The sequence below is a fragment of the Cetorhinus maximus genome, chromosome 23 (genome assembly GCF_964194155.1).
Source record: "Cetorhinus maximus chromosome 23, sCetMax3.hap1.1, whole genome shotgun sequence".
Taxonomy (NCBI): domain Eukaryota; kingdom Metazoa; phylum Chordata; class Chondrichthyes; order Lamniformes; family Cetorhinidae; genus Cetorhinus; species Cetorhinus maximus.
Genome location: NC_135901.1, coordinates 7,810,802 through 7,826,371, shown reverse-complemented (window position 1 = coordinate 7,826,371; position 15,570 = coordinate 7,810,802). Strand labels below are relative to the sequence as shown.

At 45.3% G+C, this 15,570-nt stretch overlaps 3 protein-coding genes across 5 annotated transcripts in view; 1 reads left to right on the top strand and 2 right to left on the bottom strand.

Moving 5' to 3' along the window:
- LOC144698197 (uncharacterized) overlaps window positions 1-15,570 on the bottom strand; it is a 510,286-nt gene that overhangs the window by 321,408 nt on the left and 173,308 nt on the right. The gene's annotated exons all lie outside the window — the stretch shown is intronic.
- The window catches only part of LOC144698215 (uncharacterized), a 186,576-nt gene that overhangs the window by 2,465 nt on the left and 168,541 nt on the right, over window positions 1-15,570 (bottom strand). The window contains exons 1-3 of one of the 2 annotated variants that reach the window (XM_078570189.1): window positions 11,365-11,659; window positions 11,263-11,291; window positions 3,479-3,578 (exon numbers count right to left, since the gene is read on the bottom strand). The exons of the other annotated variant lie outside the window; for it this stretch is intronic. The gene's annotated coding sequence lies outside the window, so the exon portion shown is untranslated. Of the gene's footprint in view, window positions 1-3,478; window positions 3,579-11,262; window positions 11,292-11,364; window positions 11,660-15,570 lie in introns of those variants that run through there. 2 annotated transcript variants of the gene reach the window in all.
- The window catches only part of LOC144698216 (uncharacterized), a 500,519-nt gene that overhangs the window by 350,378 nt on the left and 134,571 nt on the right, over window positions 1-15,570 (top strand). The window lies entirely within an intron of this gene.

Genomic DNA, 15,570 nt, shown 5'->3' with positions numbered 1-15,570 from the left:
TCAAAGCTTACTAGTAAAGTGAGTATTATGAAAGGATTTTATTGTTAGTAGGTTTAAAGTTAAAAAAAACCGAGTGACAATGCAAATTTGCATTCAAAGAGGAAAATATATATAAAGGAAGAGAAGGCTGTTGGTAAAAGGAGGAGGGATTCTAAGATCTAAAGCCTCCAGCCTCTAAGCCTGTCTGCAAGGACCCAGTGCTGAAAGAAACTCATATTGAATGTGACTTTCCAGGGAGTGCTTTGCCAGGGGTCATAGAGTCATAGAGGTCTACAGCACAGAAAAAGGCCCTTCGGCTCATTGAATCTGCGCCAGTCAAACAAGTACCTAATTATTCTAAAACAAAAATAAAAACAGAAACAGAAATACCTAGAAAAACTCAGCAGGTCTGGCAGCATAGGCGGAGAAGAGTACAGTTGACGTTTCGAGTCCTCATGACCCTTCAACAGAACTAAGTAAAATTAGGAAAGGGGTGAAATATAAGCTGGTTTAAGGGGGGTGGTTTTGTTGGGACAAGCAGCTAGTGATAGGTGGAGATAACCAAAAGCTGTCACAGACAAAAGAACAAAGAGGTGTTGAAGGTGGTGATATTATCTAAAAGAATGTGCTAATTAAGAGTAGAAGACAAGACAGATAAGGTACAGATAGCTCTAGTGGGGGTGGGGGAATACTAAAAGGTAGAAATAAACAATGGTGGAAATACATTTAAAAATAATGGAAATTCGTGGGAAAAGAAAAAATCTTTTTAAATTATAGGAAAAAAACAAAAAGGAGGGGGAAGAAATGGGAAGTGGGTGGGGATGGAGGAGAGAGTTCAAGATCTAAAACTGTTGAACTCAATATTCAGTCCGGAAGGCTGTAAAGTGCCCAGTCGGAAGATGAGGTGCTGTTCCTCGAGTTTGCATTGAGCTTCACTGGAACAATGCAGCAAGCCAAGGACAGACTTGTGGGCAAGAGAGCAGGGTGGAGTATTGAAATGGCAAGCGACAGGGAGGTCTGGGTCATGCTTGCGGACAGACCGAAGGTGTTCTGCAAAGCGGTCACCCAGTCTGCGTTTGTTCTCTCCAATGTAGAGGAAACCGCATTGGGAGCAACGAATGCAGTAGACTAAGTTGAGGGACATGCAAGTGAACTGCTGCTTCACTTGAAAGGAGTGTTTGGGCCCTTGGACGGTGAGGAGAGAGGAAGTGAAGGGGCAGGTGTTGCATCTTCTGCATTTGCATGGGGAGGTGCCGTCTGAGGGGGTTGAAGAGTAGGGGGTGATGGAGGAGTGGACCAGGGTGTCACGAAGGGAATGATCCCTACAGAATGCCGCCCGGGGGGGTGAAGGGAAGATGTGTTTGGTGGTGGCATCATGCTGGAGTTGGCAGAAATGGCGGAAGATGATCCTTTGAATGCGGAGGCTGGTGGGGTGATAAGTGAGGACAAGGGGGACCCCATCATGTTTCTGGGAGGGAGGAGAAGGCGTGAGGGCAGATGCGCGGGAAATGGGCCGGACACGGTTGAGGGCCCTGTCAACTACCGTGGGTGGAAAACCTCGGTTAAGGAAGAAGGAGGACATGTCAGAGGAACTGTTTTTGAAAGTAGCATCATCAGAACAGATGCGACGGAGGCGAAGGAACTGAGAGAATGGGATGGAGTCCTTAATCCCATTTTCCAGCCCTAGGCCCATAGCCTTGTATGCCATGGCATCACAAGTGCACATCCAAATACTTCTTAAATGTTATGAGGGTTTCTGCCTCTACCACCCTTTCAGGCAGTGAGCTCCAGATTCCACCACCCTCTGGGTGAAAAAAATTCTTCCTCACATCCCGTATAAACCTCCTGCCCCTTACCTTAAATCTATGCCCCCTGGTTATTGATCCCTCCACCAAGGGGAAAAGTTCCTTCCTGTCTACCCTATCTATGCCCCTCATAATTTTATACACCTGAATCATGCCCCCCCTCAATCTCCTCTACTCCAGGGAAAATAACCCCAGTCTATCCAATCTCTCCTCATAACTAAAACTCTCAGCTCAGGCAACATTCTGGTAAATCTCCTCTGCTCTCTCTCTCTAGTGCAATCACATCCTTCCTACAATGCGGATTCCAGAACTACACGCAATACTCTAGCTGTGGCCTAAGCAGAGTTTTATACAGTTCCAGCCTAACCTCCCTGCTCTTATATTCTATGCCTCGGCTAATAAAGGCAAGTATCCCAGATGCCTTTATAACCACCTTATCTACCCGTCCTGATACCTTAAGCGATTGGTGGACATGCACACCAAGGTGCCTCTGATCCTCGGTACTTCCCGGGGTCCTGTCATTCATTGTGTATTCCCATGCCTTGTTTCTCCTGCCCAAGTGCATCACCTCACAGTTATCCGGATTAAATTCCATTTGCCACTGATCAGCCGATCTGACCAGCCCGTCTATATCCTCCTGTAATCCTCACTATTTACCACCCCACCAATTTTCATGTCAACTACGAATTTACTGATCAACCCTTCTACATTCAAGTCTAAATCGTTTATATATGCCACAAACAGCAAGGGATCCAACACCAATCCCTGTGGAATCCCACTGGACAAAGGCATCCAGTCACAAAAACGACCATCACCCTCTGCTTCCTGCCACTCAGCCAATTCTGGATCCAATTTGCCAAATTGCCTTGGATTCCATGGGCTCTTCGTTATCTGTCTCCGATGCGGGACCTTATCAAAAGCCTGTTTAAAGGTCTGTTTAAATCTGTGTTTTACTGTTGCCTTAACTGGAGTGTAACTGAGAGTCAGGTTAATTAGGAGATTTTTGTAGTTTTTATAGCAGTAATTTTGTAGACATATGTATGTGCTTAAAATCTTTCTTGTATTAATAAATGTCTAATTTAGTTTTATAAAAAAAACCCGAGACTCAGTGGTCTTATTACTACTGAATTCAAAGCCTGCATCTCAAAACATACAAATTGCAAAAATGGGTTATGACAGTTGTTTCAAGTTTCCTTCCGGGATTTGAACAACTCAGCATTTACCATTGGATGTGTCATAATACCCACACAACCCTCCACTCAATGGATTTCCTCCCTGGCTGCGATCATCCCTATCTCTGTAATCTCCTTCACCCACAGAACCCCCTGAAACATTTGTTCATCTACCATCGGCCTCTTTAATATTCCAGATAATAATCACCCCACCACTGGGGGTGCTCTTTCAGTTGCCAAGACCACAAGGGTTTTAAATTCCTCCTTAAACCTCTTCGTCTCCCTATCTCAGTTTCCTCCTTTAAGGTGCTCCTCAAAACCTACCTCTGACCAAACGTTTGGTCACCTGAACTCATGTCTGCTCATGAGGCTCAGTGTCAAATTTTGCTGTGTAACATTTCTGTGAAATGTCTTGGAATATTTTATTACATTAATTTGTATTTATATCACACTTTTGTCATTGACTTGGACATATATCACCATTCCTTCATCATCACTGGTGAATAACCTGTAACTCCTTACCTAAGAGCATTGTGGGAGCACCTTCACCACACAGACTGCAGCGATTCAAGAAGGTCAAACATCATCATCTCCACAGGTAACTGGGGATTGGTAATATCAGCTGGAATGTATGAAGAGAGAAACAAGGTTAACATTTCAGGTTGTGCAAAATAAATTACATGGAATTACAATGATGCAGAATTTGATGGTTAATATAAGTTCTGAAACATGAGAGAAATGTACAATCGCACCGGAAAAACAATTCCTGACTGTAAGACGCTGCAGGAAGATAAAACTGGGAAGTCGGCAGCACAAGGTCGAGGGATGAACAATGGTGGAAACCTCATTCAGACATGGTTGCTGAAGTAACAGTAAAATACTAAACACAGCTCAAACACACTCAGAGACAGAGGAAATTAGATAACAGCAAAGAGGTGATCAGGGAGGGCAGAGGTGAAACAGGGCAGTGGAAGGACATGGATTAGATCCACCAGTCCAAGAGCCATGGAACCCCTTACAGACAACACAGCATAGCACTAAAAGCTCTAAATTCTAGATGAATGGTTAACTAAGCCGACAAGTGAAACAATTTCGGTTTTCAATTTTAAAATCTCCTGCTGGAGCCTACAGGTGTAAAAATATCAGAAGCACTGGAGTCGGAGAAAAATCTCCCAGTTGAGGAAATACCCAGGGAGCGGAGGTGATGTCACTGAGCAATTGTCGGTGTGTGATGACATCACAGACACGAACACAGAACATCTGGGTCTGTGCAAACCAGTGGTCACCACACATTATGAAGGATGTGAGGGTCCTTGAGAGGGTGCAGAGGAGGTTTACTAGGATGGTTCCAGGGATGAGGAATTTTAGTTGCAAGGTTAGGTTGGAGAAACTGGGGTTGTTCTACTTGGAGCAAACGAGATTGAGGGGAGATTTATAGAGAGGTACAAGTTTATGGCAGGTTTACATGAGGTAGATAAAGTGAGTTGAGATGAGTGCTTCAATCCAGTCCCACAGTAGGAGCACCTGAACGGCCTCTCACCAGTGTGAATTCGCTGGTGTGCGGTTAGTTCAGACGACTAAATGAACCCGGTCCCGCAGTGAGAGCACCTGAATGGTCTCTCATCAGTGTGAACATGTTGATGGGACATCAGTTCCCCAGAGCTTTTATAGCACTTCTCACAGTCTGGACATTTAAAAGGTCTCTCCCCAGTATGAACTCTCTCATGTCTCAGCACATGAGACAATTGAGTGAATCCTCTCCCACACACATAGCAGGTGAACGGTCTCTCACCACTGAATTCGCTGGTGTACAATGAGTTGAAACGATCCCCTGAACCCAGTCCCACAATGAGAGCACCTGAATGGTCTCTCAACAGTTTGAACAAATTGATGGTACATCAGGTCCCCAGAACTTCTGTAGTATTTCCCACAGTCTGAACATTTGAAAGGTCTCTCCCAGTGCAAACCCGCTGGTGTGTCAGCAGGTTGGATAGCCGAGTGAATCCCTTTCAAAATTCGGAGCAGGTGAACGGCCTCTCCCAAGTGTGAATGCGTCGATGAGCTTCCAGCTCAGACAGGTAACTGAACCTCTCCTCACATTCCCCACATTTCCACTGTTTCTCCCCACTGTAAACGGTGCTTTTTCCTTCCATGTTCAAAATCTGATGACATTCAGGTTACGATAAATTGAGCGACTCCATCAGATCCTGATGTGATATTTGCTTTGAGTTTCCCAACTGCAAATCCTTCCCCTTCAATACTCTGTGAAGTTGATTTAAAACAGAAAAAAAAGAGAGTGAGAGAGAACCCACAAAAACACAAAGGCAAGTTGTGAAATTGAGATAAATGAATCTGGTAATTTGTGGAGCTGACACTAGCAAAAGTGACCATGAAAACTGCTGGATTGTCATAACAACCCAACTGGTTCACTAATGTCCTTCAGGGAAGGAAACCTGCCACCGAGACAAAGGGGAGGCAGAGAGTGAAAGAGAGGGATTTTATATATCTACAGCTCGACTAGAACTTTGACAGAATCTCCCAAATCCTCAACCTCCACTAACTAAAAGGATGAGGGGAGCAGGTGTATGTGAACACCATCACCTCCAAGCTTCCCTCCATGGACTGCAGCAGTTCAAGGAGATGGCTCACTCCCACTTTCTCAAGGGCAATTAGGGATGGGCAATAAATGCTGGCCCAGCCTGTAACTTCCATAAATGAATTTTAAAAAACCCGAGTCACACACTGTGCAGATTTGTCTGACATCCAGCACTGGATGAGCAGAAATCTCCTCCACTTAAATATTCCTGCCGCTGGGTCAAAATCCTGGAACTCCCTTCCTAACAGCACTGTGGGTGTTTCTACACCACACGGACTGCAGTGGTTCAAGAAGGCAGCTCACCACCACCTTCTCAAGGGCAATTAGGGATAGGCAATAAATGCTGGCTGAGCCACCAACGCTCACATCATTGCCTTCAGTGTCTACTACAAATTCCACTCCCTAACCACTGACTCTCTCCCTCTCCTTCGCAACTGCCTGAGGCTGAATCACACTGTTCACAATCGCGAGATGAGCTTACAGCCACATATCCGCAACAACACCAAGGCCGCCTCTTTCTGCCTCAGTAACATCACCCGACTCCACCCTAGTCTCAGTTTATCTGCTGTTGAAAGCGTCATCCATTCATGTGTTACCTGTAGTCTAAATTATCCTAATGCATACCCAACTGGCCTCCAACATTCAACTCCGTCCTTCCACCCCCAGAATCTTGAGGTCATCCAAAACTCTGCTATCCGTGTGCTTACTCACATTCAGTCTTGTTCATACATCACCCCTGTGCTCACTGACCTACAAAGGCTCTCATTTTAAAAGCACCAAAACTTTAAAATTCTCATATTTTCCTCCATGGTTGTGAGGATCCCGATCTCTGTATTCTCCTCCAGCCACAGCCCTCGCCAGGATCTCTACACTGATCTAATTCCAGCCACTTGAGCATTCCCGATTTTAATCGCTCCACCATCAGTGACTGTTCCTTCAGTTACCTAGGCCACAGCTTTACGCCTCACTCTTCTTCTTTAAAATACTCCTTAAAACCTACCTCTTTGACAAAGCTTTTGGTCACCTGCCCTAATATGGCTCATGTGGCTCAGTGTCAAACGTTACTTTGTAATATTTATGTGAAATGCCTTGGAAAATTTTATTATGCTAAAAGCATAATTATTGTCACTGCCTTGGACATATATCGTTGACTTGCCTCATCAATTACACATTGTAACTCAAAGTGTGAAGCAGCTTGATGGACAATTGTCCTCAGTCTGTCATTGGGAACCTTTCAAAAAATGCCCACAATAAAGATGGCGGCCGCGCATGCGGCCCGCCCACAATAAAGATGGCGACCGTTACCTCGGGGCTGGAATCGGAACAAAACTGCCGTCCTGGCTCCGTGCAAAAGTGGGAACGCTAAGGTCTTTTTCGGGGTTTTGCAGATTACGCAACATGTTTACGAACCCTTTCGGCCTACCCACCGGATCCATCGATTCCTCTGTCCCCCTACTTTTCCCCTTACCGATCCGGATCCTACAAATAATCGTCTCTCCATCGCCATTTCTCGCTATGCGCATGCTCCAAAGTTTTCCCCACTGCGCCTGCGTACTGCTGTCCGGTGATGTGGATAGGGGATATTGCCCACCGCGGGGGATGATGGGTGAAGGCGTCGCCATTGAAAGTACAAATTATTGTATCGCGATTTGTTTTCCTGGCGTGGTACGGAGACTGGGGCCGGAGGATCAAATAATAAACTTAGGAAACAAATTAAATCGTTATATTATATTGAAACTATTGGAGAAAACTCTGAAGGAGAGAATCTTTCGCCACTTGGAGAGGCAAGGTTTGATCAGGGATAGTCAGCATAGGTTTGTCAGAGGGAGGTCATACCTAACAAATTTGATTGAATTTTTTGAAGAGGTGACCAGGTGTGCAGATCAGGGTAGTGCAGTTGATGTAGTTTATATGGATTTCAGCAAAGCCTTTGACAAGGTTTTGGCTTGTAGGAGGCAGAGGGTGATGACAGAAGGATGCTTTAGTGACTGGAAGCCAGTATCCAGTGGCGTACCACAGGGATCTGTGCTTGGTCCCCTATTATTCATCATTTATATAAACGACATAGATGACTATGTAGGGGGTAGGATTAGTAAGTTTGCGGATGACACAAAGATTGGCTGGGTGGTTAACAGTGAGGTTGAGTGTCTTGGGCTACAGGAAGAAATAGACGGGATAGTCAAATGGGCAGATAAGTGGCAGATGGAATTTAACCCTGAAAAGTGTGAGGTGATACACTTTGGAAGGAGTGATCTGACAAGGAAGTATTCAATGAACAGCATGACATTGGAAGTTCTGAAGAACAAAGGGACCTTGGTGTGTGTGTCCATAGATCTCTGAAGGCGAAGGAGCATGTTAGTGGGGTGGTGAAAAAGGCATTTGGGACACTTGCCTTTATCAATCGAGGCATAGGTTACAAAAGTAGGGAGATCATGTTGGAGTTGTAGAGAACCTTGGTGAGGCCACAGCTGGAGTACTCTGTGCAGTTTTAGTCGCCACATTATAGGCAGGATGTGATTGCACAGGAGGGGGTGCAGAGGAGATTCACCAGGATATTGCCCTGGGATGAAACATTTAAGTTATGAAGAGAGGTTGGATAGACTTGGGTTGTTTTTGTTGGAGCAGAGAAGACTGAGGGGTGACCTGATCAAGGTGTACAAGATTATGAGGGACATGGACAGGGTGGATAGGGAGCAGCTGTTCCCCTTAGTTGAAGGGTCAATCACAAGGGGGCATAAGTTTAAGGTGAGGGGCAGGAGGTTTAGGGGGGATGTGAGGAAAAACTTTTTTACCCAGAGAGTGGTGACGCTGGAATGCGCTGCCTAGGAGGGTGGTGGAGGTTGCCTCTCATCCTTTAAAAAGTACCTGGATGAGCACTTGGCACATCATAACATTCAAGGCTATGGGCCAAGAGCTGGTAAATGGGATTAGGTAGGTAGGTCAGGTGTTTCTCACGTGTCGGTGCAGACTCGATGGGCCGAAGGGCCTCTTCTGCACTGTGAGATTCTGAAACCCAACTGCGCGGATCCTCCATTATCCAGCAGAAAGAAGGAGAATGTGATTTAGTGGAAAATAGAGAATCTCCAAAGAGCAGCAATAACAGCAAAATCCAACCCCTACAGTCACATATGAACTTACTGGTGCCCCAGCAGGCGGGAAGAACAACTGAATCGCTGTCCACAAAGACAACGTTTAAAAAGCCTTTTTCTACCAGGTGGGAAAATTCAGTCAATGTTTTCACACGTGTAAATTATCTGAATGGTCTGTCATGATGTGGCTATGCTGCCGTGTCCTGTCAGCTCTGAAAATCCTCCCCCCGGTGCAACTACACAAGAGTTTCCATCTTAAATGGCAACGGAATCACTCCTCACAGTCAACAACAACAAAAATCTGCATTTATTTTACACCTTTACTTTAATAAAACATCCCAAGATGCTTAGCATGGGTGAAATTGTAGCAGTGTTTTTGGGACCAAATTAAAGACAAAAACACAATTTCAATACAATTTTAGCAACATAAATCTGTGGCTCTGTTAAATGGTTCATCACATTGTATAACATTCCTATGGTTGTAAAACAGCAGATTATCTGGCTCAGTATGATCTGTGCTTTGGTAGATCTGCTGTGAATATAACACATAGGGAATAGCTACGCATTTCAAATTTGTTCTATCACATACATTTACTTTAATCAAATGTCTTGAAGCTGATGGTCTCCCAGGCTAATTTATTCAAAAGCCTTAATAACCAGTGTTTCTTGTTTCCCATTTTTTTTTCTACAGCTCCAGCATTCATCTGACCCCATTGTTTTTTCTCACTTCAGTTTTCAATCACTGTTGTCTTCAATATCCTTTTTCATAATCCACTTCCCATCTATGTCCACCCAACTATTCAGATTTTGTTACAAAAGCTGGTAACGATGTGAAATGTGTCATGCAGCCTGATATTTAACACTATTTTGGGTGGTGGGGATTGATTATTGAGTACAATTCATGCAAGATGTATTCCTTCTTAGGGAGTCCCATCTGAAACATTAACCATCACATGAGGTTTAAATGGGAAAATGTTTTTTTATCGAGACCAAGGAAGCGCAAAAATTATCCCAAAGTTCATGGCCATGAGCATGGGTGTCGAGTCCACACAGATGAAGCACAATTGCCAGTTGGTCCTCACCAGCAACAAGAACTCCCACTCCCCATCATCCCCCAGACCCCTCAGCACAGCTCCTGGCCTCTCCCTGCCATTTGAAGCTCCTCACATCTGCATCCTGTTGTTGTATCAGGTGATTAAACACAGCTCCGCACTGTGTCCAGGAATTCCTTCCCATAATGTGCAAAAGCACTCAGTCACTTCAAACACATCAACAAGACAATAAGTAATGGTGGAGGCACTGAAATGGCAGAAGCTGGAACCGCGGTGAGAGCAGGAAAGTGATAGCATGAAGTTAGAGGGAAGGAGGAGTAAGATGTGTCAGTGTGAAATTGGAGGGGGGGGAAAGAGGAATGTCAGTGTGTGGATTCCTCTATCATAGCCTTTCCTCGTCCTCAGAATACAACTGTGATTTGAAGGTGTTTCGAAACAGCAACGCGCCATGCAGTGGAAGAACACCAATTTATACCTGGGTCTGGCAGTTCCTCCAGGGTTTAATAACCTGCTGCCTCCAGCTCTGTCAGACTGGGGCTGTGGCAACTGGTGAGGGAACCAACAAGAGCGAAAATCCTTGAACTTATTCTCACCGTTCTACCTGTCACAGATGCATCTGTCCATGATAGTACTGATAGGAGTGACCCCACATGGCCCTTGTGGAGTCAGAGTCCCACCTTCACACTGACGATTCCCTCCATCGTGTTGTGTGGCACTGCCACTGTGCTAAATGGGATAGATTCAGAAGAGATCTAGCAACTCAAGACTGGGAACCCATGAGGCAGTGGGAGCCATCAGCAGCAGCAGAATTGTATTCAACCACAGTCTGTAAACTCATGGCCCAGCATATCCCTCACTCCACAATTACATCAAACCAGGCGATCAAGCCTAGTTCAATGAAGAGTGCAGGACAGCAGGTCAGGAGCAGCACAAGCCATATTGGAATGTCAACCTGGTGAACCTACAACACAGGACTGCTTGCCAAACAGTGGAAGCAGCCTATGATTGCCAGAGCTAAGCGATCTCACAACCAACGTATCAGATCAAAGCTCTGAAGACTTGTGTCCCAGAACTAGTGACATCCTCAGCCAAACCGTTCCAGCAGCTTTCCAAAGAAAATAAAACCCAGCCTATGAAATGCTTCCTCTTCCCAACTGTTTTTGATGTGAATAAGGTTGAGTGGGAGTTCACTAATTTCTCTCCCTTAATCTTATGAATCAGATCATTCTTGACATGGGTCCGCTGCTATTGGGCACCCAGGGAGTGACCATTCTAATTCGGTGACGCTGAGCAGTTTTGTTGGTCCAGGGGCTTGAGTGAAACTTGCCACTTTTAAAGTGTCATCATTCATTGTACATTAGGCCGCACCAACAAACTGGTCTCTCACATTTCCAGTGAAGTGGAGGAAGTTTGCTTTCATAAACCAGCAACTGTGATAAAGACAAAGCAGGATGGAGAAAGACTCAGTTGCAGCACAGTGACACAGTGGAGAGCTGAGGTTCACCCATGAAAGCAGCAAAGTTTTAAAAAAAAGCAACGGCACCCAAAGTGGGGCTTGAACCCACAAACCTGAGGTTACAGGCCTCATGCACTACTGACTGTGCTAGCCAGAAGCTCAAGGGACTGATGCTTTCCATTCAATCATTCACAGATTCCCTTTCTTAGTTGCACCTCCTTCCAAACACTGATCCATTTTCCTCAGGATTTGTTCCTGGATTTAATATTTACCTGCTTTGTGACCTCATTTTGAGATCAGATTCTCTTCAATCTCGAACACAAGTTGAATTGCAAACCTGTCGGACAAACAATGGAAAACAAGTCAGTCGGTAACACAAATCCCATGGTGCTCATTTTCAGATTCACAACAGTCAACTTTTAAATAAAAGGAAGGAATTTTGCAGTGAAAATATTTAGAAAGTTGTTTTTATTTGTGACACACTCACTCGGGTATTCTGTAAATGCTGCTTGGAGGTTCAGTGACCGGGATATAATCTACCTGCATTTCCCTGAGCTGGTGCTGGGTGTATTGGGAGGTTTGACCTGGGTTGGAGTATCTTGCGTCCCAGGGATTGGCACTAACCCACTGATTGAAGCTGCAGTCGCCGCTTTCTGCTGGCAGTGGGCGATTGGAGAGTGTGGGGCGGAATATTGCTGCTTTTCTGCTTTTCCCGGTCTCACTCACTGTGGAGCTGAGGAGGAGCGAATGGGTTTGTTTGAATCCAATAACTTCACAGATTTCCAATGGGTTAGATATAGGTACAGGGTAGGTCTAATCATTTTCTCATTAAACTTGAAATAAATTAATCAATAATCCATTTGTGTGTGGCATGGGGCAGGGAGGGGGATATGGTGGCATAGTGGAAATATCACCAAACTAGTAATCCAGAATCCCAAGCTAATGATCTGGGGAACAAGGTTCAAATCCCAGTGGAATTTGAATTCAAGTAATAATCTGGAATTGAAAAGATAATCTCAATAATGATGACTATGAAACCATTGTTGTAAAAACCCATCTGGTTCACCAGTGCCCTTTAGGGAAGGAAACCTGCTGTCCTTACCTGATCTGGCCTACATGTGATTCCAGACCCACAGCAATGTGGTTGACTCTTAACTTCTTATGAAATGGTGTGACAAGCGACTCAGTTCAAGGGCAACAAAACCATAAAATGCTGGAAAAAATCAGCAGGTCTAACAGCATCCGTGGAGAGTAAAAAAAGGTTAACATTTCAAGTCCATATGATTCTTCTTCAGAGTCATCCCTTCAAGCCTTTCAGTGTCTTGCCTGTTACCAAGTGTTCTGATTGTCCCAAAGTCGAAATTAGGTTGAAATCCCTGATGTGCTGTAATGAGAATCCTTTCAATGTCTCAGATCAGTTAATTTCACTGATAACATCAGAATCAATGTTCCAGCGTCATAAAGAAGGGAAAGGTGCCTTGATTGACACACACTAAGTCCAGATGTCAATTTCTCTCCTCTTACCCTGGAGAAATTAAGACCACAGATGCTAAAACTGATTTCCTTGACATATTCTGATTTTTCCTGACCATTGACTAAACCACTGAACCTTGGGGCTGTGACTGCTTCCTGGAAGAAAGTGTCCAGCTGACTCTCCCCCTCCCTGAAGCCCCTGATGTCTGCAGCTCAGACTCCAGCTCAATAACCCTGAGCCCAGGTTTCCTGAGCTGCAGACACTCACCACAGGTATGATGGTCCAGGATCACAATATTCTCCAGAAACTCCTACTTGCTGCAGTCCCGGCACAGCACCTGCCCTGCAAAGAACTTTAAACTCCAGTGATAGGAGTTATTAACTTCAGCCGAAATAAATAAAGCATGTGATTAACAGCAGCACCCAACCCCTGCAGTCACACATGAACCCGCTGGTGTCTCAACAAGTTGGATGGTCGATTGAATCCCTTCCCACATTCGGAGCAGGTGAATGGCCTCTCCCCACTGTGAGTGCGTTGGTGTGTCTGGAGATTGGATGACTGAGTGAATCGCTTCCCACACACGGAGCAGGTGAATATCCTTTCCCCAGTGTGAACTCGCTGATGTTGAATAAGGTGAGATGATTGTCTGAATCTCTTCTCACAGTGAGAGCAACTGAATGGTCTCTTGTCAGTGTGAACAAGCTGGTGTTTAATTAGATCAGGAGAGGTTTTAAAGCAATCTCCACAGTAAAAGCATTTAAAAGGCCTCTCGTCACTGTGAACTCTCTGGTGTGACCCCAGGCTGGATGACTTAGTGAATTCCTTTCCACACATAGAGCAGGTGAACGGTCTCTCCCCAGTGTGACTGCGTCGGTGAGTTTCCAGCTGGGATGGGAAACTGAATCCCTTCCCACAATCCCCACATTTCCACGGTTTCTCAATGGTGTGGGTGTCCATGTGTCTCTCCAGGTTGGAAGATCTGTTGCAAACTTGTCCACACACAGAACACATGGACAGTTTCTCCCCGCTGTGAATGGTGTGATGTTTTTTCAGGCTGTGTAACTGGTTAAAGCTCTTTCCACAGTCAGTGCACTAGAACACTGTTACTCGGGTGTGTGTGTGTCTCGGTGCTTTTCTGGTCACACTGATGTTTGTAATCTTTTCCCACAGACAGATTAGAGAAACATTTCTCCTTCCACATTCAAAGGCTGATGATATTCAGGTCCTGATGAATCGACTGACTCTGAGAGGACTTGATGTGATGTTTGTTTAGTTTCCTGTGCAAATCATCTCCTTCTAATATTCTGCAGAAAGAGTTGACAGTGTCAGTATCGCTATCAGTCCATGTTAGAAATTCAAAACAGACAATTCTAGTTTCTATGCAACTTTTCTCTCTCTCTGTTCTTCCAAACATGTGATCTAAATCAAACTAAAAGAAGCCGCAAAAAGCAAAAAAAGCAATTGGAATTTTCACAATTAAACCACAATGTTAATTCCAGTGACTATGAGACACTCTGCACTCCGAGGTGCCCACTGTTTGTGAAAGGCATCAACCATATGGATGGACACTGCATCCTCTCTGGCCCTGGCCACCAGAGCACAGGCAAGACCATAGAAGACTGACCCGCAGCCAGAGGGTCCCACCCACCCTAGATCTACAAGTTGTAACCACGCTGAAGAGCAGCTCCAGGACAAGATCCTCTTATGTACCCAGTCCCCTCCACACTGGGCAGACAACGATTAGGTGCCTGGGTCTGAAGTGTGTCCAGACATTGAGGAGCAGACCTTCAGGTAATTATACAGGGGCTGCAACCTCTCACAATGAATATTTCCAAGGCCCATGGACTCCTGTAGGTTGCAAACATCACCTGCAGCCTGGGAGTGGGTGAAGCTGTTTAAAAACGTGTCGCCCTGTTAACAGAAAATCCAGGGCACTGGGACCCAGTTGGGAACAGATTCCCCTTGCAGCCCCGCCCACTCCCTATTGTGTCACCAGGACGTCCGTGCATGCGCTCTGCTCCCCGCTCAACCAAAATGACGACCGTTAACTTGAGCTTGTTCGGAAAAAAGAACCGGGCTGCAAACGAGAGTATCTCAGGGTCTTATTCGAGGTTTGGAACCTTTACGATGTGTTTAGAAACCCTCCCCGTCCTCCCGCCGCTTCCATCGCTCCCTCCGTGTTTTCATTTCCTTACCAGTTTGAAGATAAGACAGACAAAAGTCTCGGCATCGCAATTACGGCGCATGCTCCAAACACTGGGCGGGACTGCACTTGCGCAGTGCTCTCCTGTGGTGGTGATAGGGGACATTCCCAACAGCGGGGGATGCTGGGTAAAGTCCTCGCCATCGGGTGGCCTAATTGATGAATCGTGAATCTTTTTTTGCAACGATGTGGGGATTGCGGCGAGTGTTGGGCAGTAAATAAAATTAGCAACAAAATTATACAGAAGTCCAAGTGCACAGAAACTCCATTATCCACCAAAAAGGGAATTGATGGTGAATTGCAAATCCCCCAAAGTTTTACTGAAACAGCAGCAATAACGCGGAATCCAATCCCTCCAGTCAAATGCGAAGTCAGCAGATGGGGTGACTGAGTGAATCCTTTCAGTGAGTAACTGTCAGGATTGTTGTCTCGTGGATATTCCTGGTAGTGTATTTTTAGTTATGCTGTCACACACCAATAACACAGAGAAACCTAGAAACAGGCTGCAGCTCCTTTTTTTTCATTCATCATAGGATGTGGGTGTCACTGGAAATGCAGGCATTTATTACCATCCTTAATTGCCCTTGAGAATGTGATGGTGACCTGCCTTCCCAAACCGCTGCAATCCAATTGAATTTTACTTTCTCTGAGCAGTTTTGATATGACCAAGTGGCTTATGCACCATTTCAAAGGGTCAAGCACATTGCTGTTGGTCTGGAGTCACCTGAAGACCAGATGAGGCTG